At 40.1% G+C, this 14130-nt stretch overlaps 1 pseudogene; it reads right to left on the reverse strand.

Annotated features, from left to right (window-relative positions):
- Nucleotides 1-6288: 6288 nt before the first annotated feature.
- LOC116211178 lies at nt 6289-10751 on the reverse strand (annotated as a pseudogene).
- Between the last annotated feature and the right edge of the window lie 3379 nt (nt 10752-14130).

The raw sequence follows: 14130 nt of genomic DNA on the forward strand, positions 1-14130 counted from the left end.
CTTTTGGATCTTAATTCTCCTCTTCCCATCATTTCCATTAGAAGTCCAATACAGATCCCATGGATTTGCATTTTGCGAGAGATGAAATAAGAGGTATACAGTTCATACGATCATTGAATCAAAAGCATCCATCTTCTTTTGCGTGAACCAAAGCACATTATATGAATGATTAAGCGAAAAGAAATTGAGGGTACGTTTACACACACTAGCTACCACATCATACGAATGATTAAGCTTTCAACTAGGAACCTATATGATGTTACAGCCCTGAGGGTGCTGGGAAGAGGAAACCATCTCCATTGGATCCATCTCTCTTTTCCTGGCACACGACACTGAAGCTTGACTGTCGTCATTAAGATTCATTAACCCTCTGTCCTCAGAGCCATAATATCGGATGGCAGGCACCTGCGACGCTTCATGTGCTGGCATGCACGGCACGAAAAATGTGATATGTAAGAAGGAAAATTCTTTGTACGAGCCTGAAACATGGGAGTTACTGCTTGGGGGTGTTTTGAGAGAATTATCATGAAGGGCCAGAAGCGGGAGCTGGGGCAGTTCGAGAGACGGTTGATGGAAATTGCAGAAGGAAAACTTCTGCATAAGCAACAGTTCCTCATCATAAGCAGTAATTCCTTATAATTCAGGGAGCTGGATAAACTGAGAGTTGGCTCTTCGCTGGATGAGGGCTCGTTGGAGAAGGTTGAGCCGCTCGAAGTGGTGGCAGCATTGGTGGTGCTGCCTTGGATCAGCAGAGTCTTAGGCTCAGCATTGGTGGGGGATTTGGAGTGGGCGCCTGACAGTTCTTCCATCGGATATAGTCCTCAAGAACAGAAGGATGAGGACTGAGGATGTTTTGGGAGTTGATGGCTTTGTTCTTTTGCCGAGAGTTCTGTAGACTTCTTTTGGTGGCATTCCGATGATTCTTGATTGTGTTTTCAGTTCTTCCGGGGATGTATTTGGTGATCTCAGCCCATTGGTTGCCTACTTTTTCATGAGCTTCCACTAACATCCTTTCCTCTTCCTCACTCCAGCTATATTTCTGCATGCAAACCATCATCCGCATGTAAGATATATGACTACATATATAACTTTATGAAGCCATTACGGTTGACTTTAGCCATTTATATGGATTCACCAGATGATTTTATCCTAAAAACATCCAACAAAATTAATCCTTGTTGAGATATCGGTACATATAGCAGTATATACCGACAGGCATATCTAGAGCATTGCAGCATGCATCTACTTCAACTTAACAAGTCAAATACGTGTATGGATTGCTTTCATAAAAGAGTTTCATATAGATGGCCAGTTTTGAAAACTAAGAGTCGAGGTGGAGATGCATGCATGCAATGAATTAAAATGCATGTCATAAAAAAATCTGTATATTTGAGAAAGAGGGTGTAACGCATTGGCTTACGTCATTATCTGTTGTTAATTAAGAGATTGCAATTCAGCCAAAAAAAGAGTAAGAGATAGCAAATTCGATTCTCGTGGTGGATTGCCCATGTCCCTTTTTTATCTATTAGAATTTTTATTTCATGATATTAAGGTAATGAACCTCTTTTATAATAAAAAAATCTAATTATTTTCACCGACGAGGAAAAAAACTACTATATATAATATAATATGGATAGAAGATGTATTACCGTTTCTCTATTGGCATGATATATATTGAGGAATTGTTACAACACAAGACATGGCCAAAATGGTTTACTCAAAGTGTAGAGATCACATGAAAATTGACCATTCAGACGGCAAACAGAAATGTGACTACTGGGGGAGCTAATTACCATGGAATTAACCTGTCATTTGCATGTCCAAGTCCAAGGCTGCTAAAATAAGACTAAGGGAGCAAACCCCGGAGGCATTGACTATGTATACGACTTGAAAAATCATGTGAGCAACTAATTAGGAGAGATAAGAAAATTAATTTTGTTAAATATTGAGCTTGATCACCATATATAATAGTGTGGCCAATTCATATGCATTTTGCACCCATTATAATGCAAATGATTAATTGAAGTTTACGTTTAATTAGAGAACCAAGCTCTCAGCTGAAAATCTTAGGAAGCAAAGATTCATTTAAGCAAGGAATATATATATATCTGCCAGTAGATTTTTGTATGATAAATCAAAAAGAAAGACACAATAAGAGAAAATACTAGCCATAAATATATATAGTAATATACACACATATATACATGTAAATATTACCTTGATATCAGGTCGCAAATGATTGTGCCGGCACCGTTTGCCTCTTCTTCCCGCCAATTTCTCTGCAATTTGCGCCCACTTCTTTTCTCCATATTCCTTCACCAAGCTCACAAGTTTTCTGCGACGAAGAAAAGTATTAGTCAGTATAAACTTTCCCTATATATATATATATATTGTTCAATCAGAGATCATATGAATTAAGCAATATTGATAATACCTAAGGTGATGTTATGAATCGCGTAAAAGAGAGCGTTTCATTGCATCTGGCCACGTGTGCCCCATGTAGGGACACGCATATATAGATCACAAATATTTGGTCATATATAACAAGAAAATAGGGAATTCAGAGAGTGCTTTCATCATATATATATATATATACATTGTCGATGTAGATATCAAACAGAATTGCGCCTTCAACATTAGTTTTTCTTTTCCCTTTTTTTCTCCTTGTTAAATCTGTTCGAACCTCCTAATACGAAAGCAAAGGGTAACAAGAATAATCCTCCATTGTTGTGCATCTACGAGATAAGCAATATTAATCATATATTATTGGTTCTATGAGCTAGGGCTCAGCCTTTGAAGATCAAATTAAGATCTTTTAAACCAGATCGAGGATAAGACATATGAGGAGGCTAAGTTAAGAGAACTTATGCATCTTTTCATAACGGCAGAATATCAATTTTTTCTTTTTAATCGTTATTTAGATTGAATCATTTTATCAAGAAAAAGACTCGTCAAACTGTAAAGGAATAAACATGCACGCACATATATACGAGGATTTACCTGTCTTCTTCGTGGGTCCACTGTGACCCTTTATCAAAGCTTTCGAGCTGCCTCTCTTCACAGCTGATCTCTTCCCTGTAGCTCCAAGAGAGTTCCTCTTATAAATATTCCCGATTGCTAGTTCTTTCCCTAGATTAGTCTTGTCACTCGCCCCACTTGATCAAGTTCTCATCATTTTCTCCAAGTTCCAAAAAGAGCAATCCGTCAAGGAAGCTCGACTCTTCTATCAGCTGATATGGATGATCACATGAATGATGCTCGCTGCCTTCTTGATAATAAAATGGAGGGAAATTGCTGATCTCTTGTCCATTGCTGACACGGGGGCTGCCGGTTCTTCTGTGAGCTGTGGACATTTGGCTGATGATGAGTAGCATGGTTCTCATGATGACAATCAAGAACCTGTCAATTGCAGTCAATGGCTGGTTATGATGAGGTTTTCTCCGTAATTTTCCATTAAGAGAGACTCCTCCTTCCTCAACGACTCGATGATCTCCTTCCATGAAAGGAATCCTTTGGAGAAAAAATATATGTTGAAAAGAGAAAGAAGTTCCCTTAATTTTGGGAAGGAGGCTAATTAGCTAAGGTAGTGTGTGTGTGTGTGTTGCGTGTTTCCAGCTGTTAATTGGCACACAAATGCTAAGCTAAATGGAGAAATTTTGAATGATCCTACCTCATAATGATGTGGTAAGAAAAAATCAATAAAATTGCTTCAATTAAGAAGACTTACTATAATTAATCGAGTGATTAGCACTTATTATTTAGTTTATTGTAATTTAATTGGTTCTTCCTCATGTCATGTGGCGAGATAGGATTACCCAATAATCTCTCATCTAAATGAGCTCTATGCATAAATTAACGACCGTTGTAGATCTAATTGGGGGATGAAACCAACGGTGGAGGCTTTTTATTACTGGGCTGTAGCTCCTGAGCTTCCCTTCTATCTCTTATCACTGCCTCGGACACAAAACTATTAATTAAAAACCCTATTAATTATTGGATTGATTTCAATTCAACTTTATTAATTTTTTTTTCATTTTTTACTTCAAAAGAATTTTGAAGAGAAGGTACGTTGTTAAATTTGGAAATTTTCACCCAATTAATTAACTATATAAGTGTAAGCTGTGAGCCATTGACGATTATTTTTAATTAATATTATTTATCGTATTAATGTTTATATAGTATAATAATATTTTTTATATTTTTTTATATATTAATATAAACTATAAATCAATATTAATAATTGTCTTAATATTAAACGTTTCATAACAAATTTTCTTCACAAAATCCGTGCAATGCACGAGTTCAATATCCTAATATATATCTTATACTATTATTTGGATAAGAATTTGATTTTATAACTATCTCATTATTTATAAGGTTCCTTATTTGTAGCATGGCTGAAAAATAAAAATAAAATATCCTTTCATTATTAGTTTAAATATCAAATAATTTGAAATGAAATAGTAGTTAAAAGACAATATTGTTCATTTGAATTTTTTTTCCCGTCTCTTTTCTCCCACTTATCAACCTCTCTTAATTTTACTATCTCCTCTCTCAACCTTCCAATCACATTTTCTATGATATTATTTACATTCTTTTTTTTCATATTTTATCTCCAACTCTTACTTTTTATTTTTTCTTACCATTATAGTAGCAACGTGGTACAGGTGGGTAGTGTTCTAGAATACGTTACTCGAATTTTATACAAACCAAGAAGATTATGAGATAACTAGGATGGAATCCTGCGCAATGATGCGGGTCTACAAAATTTTGTTCAATGATAGTTAATTATATTTGGTAATTAACATGTCGAAAATGTCATGTCATGTGTCTTTTTTGTAAACGAAAAGAGAAAGAAGAGACAAAAATAAGAAGATAATCCAAGTTCGTGAGAGAAACCAAAGACAAGACAAAAAATACTTTTGTTGATTGTATAGAGAATTATGACATGCTAATTTTGTTATTCTTTTGGAGGATGTACCAAGAAATTAAAAGAATGCAAGAGAGAAAAGAGACGTAACAGAGTAGTACATGTTCTTGCTTAGCCAAGAAGTTATGGTTTCGATCTCCTAATAAGACTTCTTGTATCTCCTTATTGAACTTTCTATTTTCCTATTAAATCCATGTGTCTTATTTGAACTGAAAGAAAAAGGGGTACAATAAAAAAAGATCTAAAGTTTGTAGGAGAAACCATAAACATTAGAAAAGAGAAGACAAAACTTAAAAAACGAAAAAAAAGACATTTATTTATAAGGACCTATTCTAAAACCATAAAATAACAGTTTTAGATATATAAGATAATATAATTAAATAGCCCACAGCACGTACAGGCAAAGAGTGGTGTGGCATCGTGGCAGTGCCGGAGTGTACCTGGGCTGAGGGAGGCTCATTAGTTTACGGCCCAATCCACAGATGGAAGTGTTGCTGTGGACCTATACAGTTTTATGGGCTGGTGTTCAGACCAGATGATGGAAGTAGAGGGGGACAAATGAATTATCCACACTGTGACAAGATAAAAAATAAAAAATAAAAAAACAGACGGGCTTATAGGTGGCAAGGCCTAAACTTTTGGATTTCAAATGAATCCGAGGCTGTATAAATCCAATCCAATATGTGGCATTAGAGCTAAAAAAAGGTAATCATTCCGGGGTGACACGCGTACTGTGTGGGCTCATATCACGCCCGACATGAGCCTAGGCTCGAGTGCCTCGAGGAGTGCGCCTCGAGTGTGCACCCGTGGCCAAGATGGGACCTCGAGGTAAGTCGAGGGTGGCCCAGGCTGGAACCTCAGTGTGAATGTCTGTGTACTGTTGCCTCAACTCAACCGTACACTGGTTTACGATCAATGGATCTTGTTAATTCGGAACAGTGCAGTCCGCTGCTTTCGCCCAACTTCCAGCCAAGAAAGAATTCTTTCTGCTGCATTTTGTTGCTCTTCTGTGCAATGCAATTCATTTATAGTAAGTATGTCCAAGCTCTCCCTTGACACTTGACTTTGTTCAGATTTTTTAAACAATTAATAAATGCATGTTGAAAAAAATTAATAGCTTGGGTGAGACACTGATGAGACTTCCATCTCTCAATAATATAATTATTATATAAATAATGACAAAGTATATTTTTCACATACTAACTGGTCCCTTACGGTGAGAGATGAAAATTTTACAACAAAGACAATTAATTGGATAAATGCAATAACCTTCACAAAATAAATTTGTTTTTGTAGGAGAGAAATTAAATCGAGATGGCTTCATATTAATTAACACAAAAGAGAGGGGAAAAGAGAGAGAGAGAAAAAAAGAGAGATTATTGTTTTCATGTAGAACCATGTAACGTGTCACCAAATTACACGTATGAATGAACCAAGCTGCATAAAATCAAAGGACAACACCACCCAAACCACCCCCCCAACACGGCCACGCCCACGCCCGCATTGGCCCATTTCCCAGAATACTATTATGATCAGCTTCCCGTTTGTTGCCACTTCCCTTCACACCCACCAAAGGCCACTCCAGTCCCCCTACCCTTCACTTCCCTTCCCTTCCCTTCCACCAAACATACATGCATATTACATACATTCTTTTTTTTTTTTTTGGCCCGAAATTATTTTCTTATCTAAACAAGGGGGAAAAAAAGGCATTTAACATCTCTCTCTCTCTCTCTTTCTTCCTTCCTTTGGTATATCCTTGTTTACCGCATAGCATGTGTTGTATTTCTCTCTCTCTTTGTCCCTTTTTTTGGCTAGGCTACGATGAGTTCATCTGGGCGAGTGAAATGAAATTTCTCCCAAGAAATAGGGGGGGAAAAAAAAAAGAAAGAAGAAAAAGAAATGGGAGAGCTGGTAGAGTAAATTAAATGAGAAATACAATATATAATTATAAAATCAGTCAATAATTATGTTTGTTGGGCGTTATCGTTGAGGGGGAAGCACGTGTCCTGGCCGCCGGTGTTCCAGAGGAAGTGAGCGTAGTTGGCGGCGTAGAAGGAGTTGGCGGGGTCGGCGGAGATGGCCCCGAGGAAGGTCTCCTCCGCCGCCCATAGGTCGTCCTGACTTTCCAAAGGAAGCTCGCGTACTTGTTGTGGGCCTCCGCATCCGGCGGCTCCACCGCCACCGCCTTCTTGAAGTACTCCTCCGCTCTACACGAATTTACAGAATAGATCCAACAGAGTCGGCTCAGACGAATGAATAAATAATACGAAAACAAACACAATAATTTAAAATCACCAAGTACGGTAATGAGACAAACAAATAAAACCAAAATGTGAACGGGGGAAATATAATATAATTGAAGTGGGAAAAAGAAAAAGAGATATTTCTAGAGGGTGAGGGCGCGTGCACTCAAGCGCCCCAACGTATAGAAGTGAAAGGAGAGAGTATTACTATTATATAGTTCTACATCTACTACTTCCAACACCAACACTAACACCACCACCACTCATTTACCTATCAAGACATCGAAACCCGCCCAAGGCCAAATTAAGCAAGACGACGAGTAGCCATCAAACAAACAAACAAACAAACAAACGCATATTTCACTTTCCCCTGCTATACCATTCAAATGCAAATTCAACCAATCCAATCCAATCTAAAGGAGCAAGAAGAAAATGGAAAATGTCCCTCCGAAACAAAAAAAAACCAAGAAGAAGAAATTAAAAAGGAAAATAATTTTTTTTTTAAAAAAAAATTGTACCTGTGACTTGTTGAATCTATCTTTCTATCTATGTATCACCTTAATTAAGCTACAAGAATATTTGGCGGGTCCGGGACCCCCATTGTCGTTTTGGTATACATAATATACCATATCTCTTTCGAGTTCATATGCTCTCTTCTTTTTTAAATCTCCCAAAAGCTGCATGCCAATAAGACTAATCCAGTTTGTGAAATTAAATAGAAGGTGAAACACACACCATTAACAGGCAAAAAGAGAGAATATATATGAATTAGGTACTTCAACGGAAGTTTCATATATGGACATATATCTATGTATATATTTTTACCTGTCATAGTCGTGGGCGACTGCGTAGAGGAACTGAGCATAGTTAGCGAGCAGCAGGGCATTGTTAGGATCAAGGGACAAGCTGGTCTGATACAGTAGCTCCGTCCTAAAGTACTCGGCATAGAGGTCGGCCTCAATCTTTGCTGTCACAGGCGAAACGAACTTCTGCATTGTCTCGTGATCCAGGGCCTTATCCCTCAGTTCTGACTGCATCTTCGCAGCCTCTTCCACCATAGAATTCCAAAGGGACACTTCCTCCTCCTGAGCCGCTTGCCCCGATATGGACTCTCCGTCTCTCGTTGCCCCAAACGATGACAATTGAGAGGCCCCGCCGCCATCAGGCATGATAGTCTGGTAATAATCAGACTGTCGGAACTGTCCATCACCGTCCGTCCCGCTCGCCACAGGTCGGATATTTCCCCCACCGTTGTTCCCCCCTATCGGAGTTGTCTTCCCGCTAGAAGATGATGAGATCGAGTAAGTCCGTATGGAAGAGGAGTCGAACTTCTGCACCTTACTGTCTTGAACCTCAACCACCGAGGCTGTTTCTGTGGCTGCTGCATAGGGCCCAAGGGATGACGGGGAGGCCATGATAGCTGCGTTGCTGCTCATTGAGTGGACGGTGAAATTTGCGAGCAGGATCATGACATAAACCATCAGGGTCGGCGTGTGGGAGAAGATCTGCTGGAACAGCCACACGAAGGACGCGTGCATCTCCTTCTGTACGCGGACCAAAATCCCCTGCAAATCCTCGTAGAAGAGAATCTCCCTCATCTGAAGGGCGAAACTCTGTAGCTCTCTGATTATGAACACCATCGAAGAGAAGGCCTTCTTCATTGAGCAGTAGGCAGACTCCCCTGCTTCTCGGAACCCATCCTGCCACTGCATCTTCCTCTGGATGATCCTAAGAGACAGGGGCAGATCAACTGAGCTGGCCTTCCGCTCGATGCTCGGTGGCACGATCTCCTCCTGCCACAGGGGGGCCTCCGAGGTCTCTTCAGCTACTCCGTCGTTATAACCATCTGCGACGCTGCCGCTGCAAACTCTGCGGTCGGGAACCGACTCCATGTCTTCTCCCGCTGCTGCTTTCTCTCTCGTGCTCGATTCGTCACCCTCGAGCTGGAACTTAAGAGTCAGCTCCTGGATTTTCTTGAAGAACTCTTCGTCGGAGAAGCTGCTGCTGCAGGAGGTTCGTCTGACATGGGGTCTAGATTTTGGGTAGTCAGAGGATCGGGAACGCTGGAGGCCCCTAGTGGCGGAGCCGAAGAGAGGGGAGCGGTCTAGTCTCGGTAGATGGCGGAAAACGAGTGGCGGCGAGTCATGAGCAGCACTACGGGTGGGGCTGCGTCGACAGGGGGAAGCAGGGGAAGAGATAGCAGAGGCTAGAGCTTGAGAGAAGGAGGGAGATTGAGGGACCACCGGCTGCGACCAATGCAAACAGGTCGTAGCAGCCACTTTCACTCCCATGTTTTTTTTTTTTTTTTTTTAAATTTAATTATGGGAATCGGAATGGAAAAGCAGAGATTGCAAAGGTAGGTATGTATATTATACCACTGATCGAAAATCAGTTAGCCAGAAAGAAAGAAATGGGATGGATCACTGATCAGAATAATCATGGAAAAGGGTATGAAAACTTTTAAGAGTTCAAATTTCTCTTCACTTCTCTCCATCCTGTCCTCTCCAACAGGACAGGATATTTGGCTGAATATATATGAGTTCCCAGATGAAATATCAGATCAGATCAAAGAAGCAGTCTTTCTATTTCCTTTTCTCGGCCTTCCTTATCCTTCCTTCCTTCCTGGGATTCTTCGCGCTAACCTGAAAATAAAACAGAAGCTGGTATAGGAAAAACACAGCATAATTATATTAATTAATTCGGGTAAATATAATATAAGAAATTTAAACAAAACAAAAAAAGAAGAAAAGAGGAAGAGGAAGAGGAAAGGTCAACATAATGATATGTAATAAGGAGGAAAGGAGGAAAATTCAATATTCACTAGATTCAATCATCACAGCCCAGTGTTCACCAGCGGAAATCACTCTCTCAATCCCCTGCCCCACTTTCCCGGAGAACCTCGAAAAGTAGAAACTCACGCTGATCGAACGGAAGAAACACACACACAAAAGAAAGAAAAGATCGAATTTACTTTTTCTCTCAATCTCAAAAGCTTCATCACTCACTTCCCCCACGAAAATCGGATCCCGAGAACCGCACCACCCACCCTCCCTCAATTCCTTTTGGCACAAGAACCATATAATATATATACAGAGAGAGAGAGAGAGAGAGAGAGAGAGAGAGAGAGAGGGAGAAAGGGAAGCATACGCGCGCGCGCACTCTCAGTCTCACGGTCTCCGTCCTCCGCAACAGTAATATATAATTAAGGAGAGAGTTGGCTCTAATTAATTAAAGAAAGACGTAAAGCTCACATTTCTGGAATGGATGGATCAGCCAGGGAGGAAGCTCGCTGCAGTGAGAGTCCCGGGCGGGATCTTGATCGGAAGCGGAAGTTGCAACACGGCCGTGGCTTAGCATTAGCTAGCTGGCTTAGCTTTATCAAGAAGAAGAAAGAAGAAGAAGAGAGAGGCTCTGGTAACTGGAAGCCCTTGATATATTACGTGCATACAATTAAAGGCGAGACAAGCTCTCTGTCTTTAGCTCTTCGCTCCTTCTTTGCTTCATTTAAAGAGAGAGAAAAAAAATTTCTTCCAACCACTTCACTCCACAGTCCCTCCTCAAAGGGTGGGCGAGTGGGTGGTAGAAAGAAAAAAGGATTTGCACAGTTCCTACGTACATATATACGCTGCACCTTTCCGTACGCTGTACTACCCACCGGGATTCCCGGTAACCGGTCACCATGCAGATGAATATATATATATATATATATATGCACTTCTTTTTCCCCTTTCTTTTTCGGTAATGGCAAAGGTAAAACTATGTTGGAGATGTGGATCAGCTACTGTTTAATTTATCGATGTATTAGTTTGTGTCTTTAAGACTTATGTTGTCTGTCTTGTGTTGTTGATTAACTGTAATTTAGCAGTTAAGTTAGACAGGTTATATTTTGAATTTCAAATATTCTCTAGTGGAAAACAGTTATCTTCAATCAGTTATGGCTTTATATGTAAGGGTCAATGATGTAAGTTATGGGTTAAAATGTTAATGAAGTTTTCTCTTCTTAACTTTTCTTCTGTCCATCTCTCTGCTGTTCTGTATGTGCGTGAGTGCAGTTTTGCAACAACTTGCAGACAAGAGTGCATATACTGAGTGAAAGTAAGAGTTTTGTTCTGCAATACTTGCAGACATTGAAGAAATAAAAGTATCAGTGGTATCAGAGCTGTGAAGAATCTTAAGGGATCTGTGGAGCAGGAGGAGAAACGCAAGAAGGAAATCAATTGAAGATGGAGGCTGCTACTTCAGCATCGAGATTCTCCACCATAACACCACCTGTGTTTGATGGAGAGAATTACCACGTGTGGGCTGTGAAGATGCAAACATACATGGAAGGGGCTGATCTGTGGGAAGCAGTAGAAGAAGATTATCAAGTGGCTGCTCTTCCAGACAACCCCACGGTGAATCAGATAAGATATCACAAGGAAAGAGTAACGAGGAAGGCTAAGGCAAAATCATGCCTTTATGCTGCTGTAACAGCCACTCTCTTCACCAGAATAATGAAGCTTCAGTCTGCTAAGGCAATCTGGGATTACTTGAAGACCGAGTATGAAGGAGATGAGAAGATCAGAGGTATGAAAGTTCTTAATTTGATGAGAGAGTTTGAACGGTTGCAGATGAATGAAGGGGAAACGGTGAAACAGTTTGCAGATAAACTTGTGGAAATTGCAAATAAGATAATGGTGTTGGGAACTGAGTTGAGTGATCAAAGGTTGGTGCAAAAAATGATTGTCTCAGTACCAGAAAGGTATGAAGCAACCATTGCTTCATTAGAGAATACGAAGGAACTATCAGAATTGAAGTTTGCTGAGGTTCTGAGTGCTTTACAAGCACCAGAACAGAGAAGAATGATGAGAAAAGAAGAACCTGTAGAAGCAGCTTTGCAGGCAAGGTTGAAGTTTAACAGTGAAGCAAAAGGGAAGAAGGCTTATCAGCCGAGAAAGCAAGGAGAAGTATCTTCAAAAACTGGAAACACCAGTACTGGTGGCCAGGAGAGAAAGTGGCAGAAGGTTCCTTGTCAGCATTGTGGGCGAAAAAGTCATCCACATTTCAAGTGTTGGAGGAGACCAGATGTTAAATGCAGAAGGTGTCACAAGATTGGTCATATGGAGGCAATTTGCAAAGAAAAAGGTCACCAACAGCCAGGAGAAGCACACAATGCTATAACAAATGAGGTAGAGCAGTTGTTTGTGGCTTCATGCTTTACTTCAAATGTGATAAAAGATGGTTGGTTAGTAGATAGTGGGTGCACAAATCATATGACAAGTAATGCAGACTTGTTTAGTGCCCTGGATAAATCAGTAAAGTCAAAGGTGAAGATAGGAAATGGTGAATACATTGTTGTTGAGGGAAAAGGAGATGTAATGCTTGAAGGTTCTAATGGTGTGAAGCTTATTCATGAAGTGTTGTTTGTTCCTGATATTGACCAAAATTTACTAAGTGTCGGTCAACTGGTTGAAAGGGGCTATAAGGTTGTATTTGAAGAATTTGAATGTGTGATCATGGACAGTGAAGGGCAGACACTGTTTAGGATACCAATGAAGGACAAGTGCTTCTCATTTAATCCCTTAGATAAGAAGCACATGGCTATGACAAACTTGCTGAAAGAAGAAGAAGAGCTGTGGCATAGAAGACTGGGACATTTTCACAGCAAAGGAGTAAACTTTCTGCAGAAAAATGATATGGTGGATGGGTTGCCTGCAATTCAGAAAGAAGTAACAGAGTGTAAAACTTGTTTGCTTGGAAAACAAGTCCGGCTTCCTTTTAAGAGATCAAGTTGGAGAGCTGTCTCGAAGCTTCAGCTAGTCCATACAGATGTATGTGGACCTATGCCCGAGGAGTCACTAAGTGGGAGTAAGTATTTTGTGATCTTCATTGATGATTTCAGTAGAATGTGTTGGATATACTTTATGAAAGCTAAGTCAGAAGTAGCTGAGATCTTCATGAAGTTTAAGAAGCTTGTAGAGAATGAAAGTGGGTGCAAGATGAAGGCTATAAGATCCGACAATGGCAGTGAATATACATCAGGGAGGTTCAAGGAAATTTGTGAAACATCCGGTATAATGCACCAGCTCACCGTGCCTTATTCACCCCAACAAAATGGGGTTAGTGAGAGGAAGAACAGAAGCATAATGGAGATGGCCAGATGTCTACTACAAGAGAAGGAGATGCCAAAAAAATTCTGGGCTGAGGCTGCAAATACCGCAGTCTTCCTGCTAAACAGATTGCCCACTAAGTCATTGGACAAGAGAACACCAGTTGAAGCTTGGTGTGGAAGAAAACCTTCAATAGCAAATTTGAAGGTGTTTGGTTGTATATGATATTCCTACATTCCTCAGGCGAAAAGGGACAAACTTGATAAAAAGGCTGAAGCTGGTATCTTCATCGGCTACAGCTTGGAGTCAAAAGCTTACAGAATATATCAGCCTTCAAGAAATAAGGTGATTGTAAGCAGGGATGTAAGATTTATGGAGAAAGAAAAATGGAAGTGGACTGATGAAGAGAAAGGAGAAATGGAAGTCGCACAAAATTGGGAGGCAGCACCTCAGAAGACTTCATCTGAGGTGGAGGAAATTGAAGCTTTGAATGATGAAGAACTGGTAGATAACATACCAGTAAGAGGAACCAGGTCATTAAATGAAGTGTATCAGAGGTGCAATGTAGCTGTCTTTGAACCTGGAAATTTCGAGGAAGCAAAAGAAGACAGGAGATGGGTATCTGCAATGGAGGAGGAGTTAAAAATGATTAAAAAAATCAGACATGGGATCTAGTGGAAAGACCTCAAGATAGAAAGGTCATTGGAGTTAAGTGGGTGTACAGGACCAAGCTAAACTCAGATGGTTCTGTTAATAAATACAAAGCCAGGTTAGTAGTGAAGGGATATGCTCAAATTTGGGGGGTTGATTACTCTGAAACCTTTGCTCCAGTAGCAAGGTTAGACACTATCAGGTTATTACTTGCTGT

This window comes from Punica granatum, chromosome 6 (assembly GCF_007655135.1).
Source record: "Punica granatum isolate Tunisia-2019 chromosome 6, ASM765513v2, whole genome shotgun sequence".
Lineage (NCBI taxonomy): Eukaryota > Viridiplantae > Streptophyta > Magnoliopsida > Myrtales > Lythraceae > Punica > Punica granatum.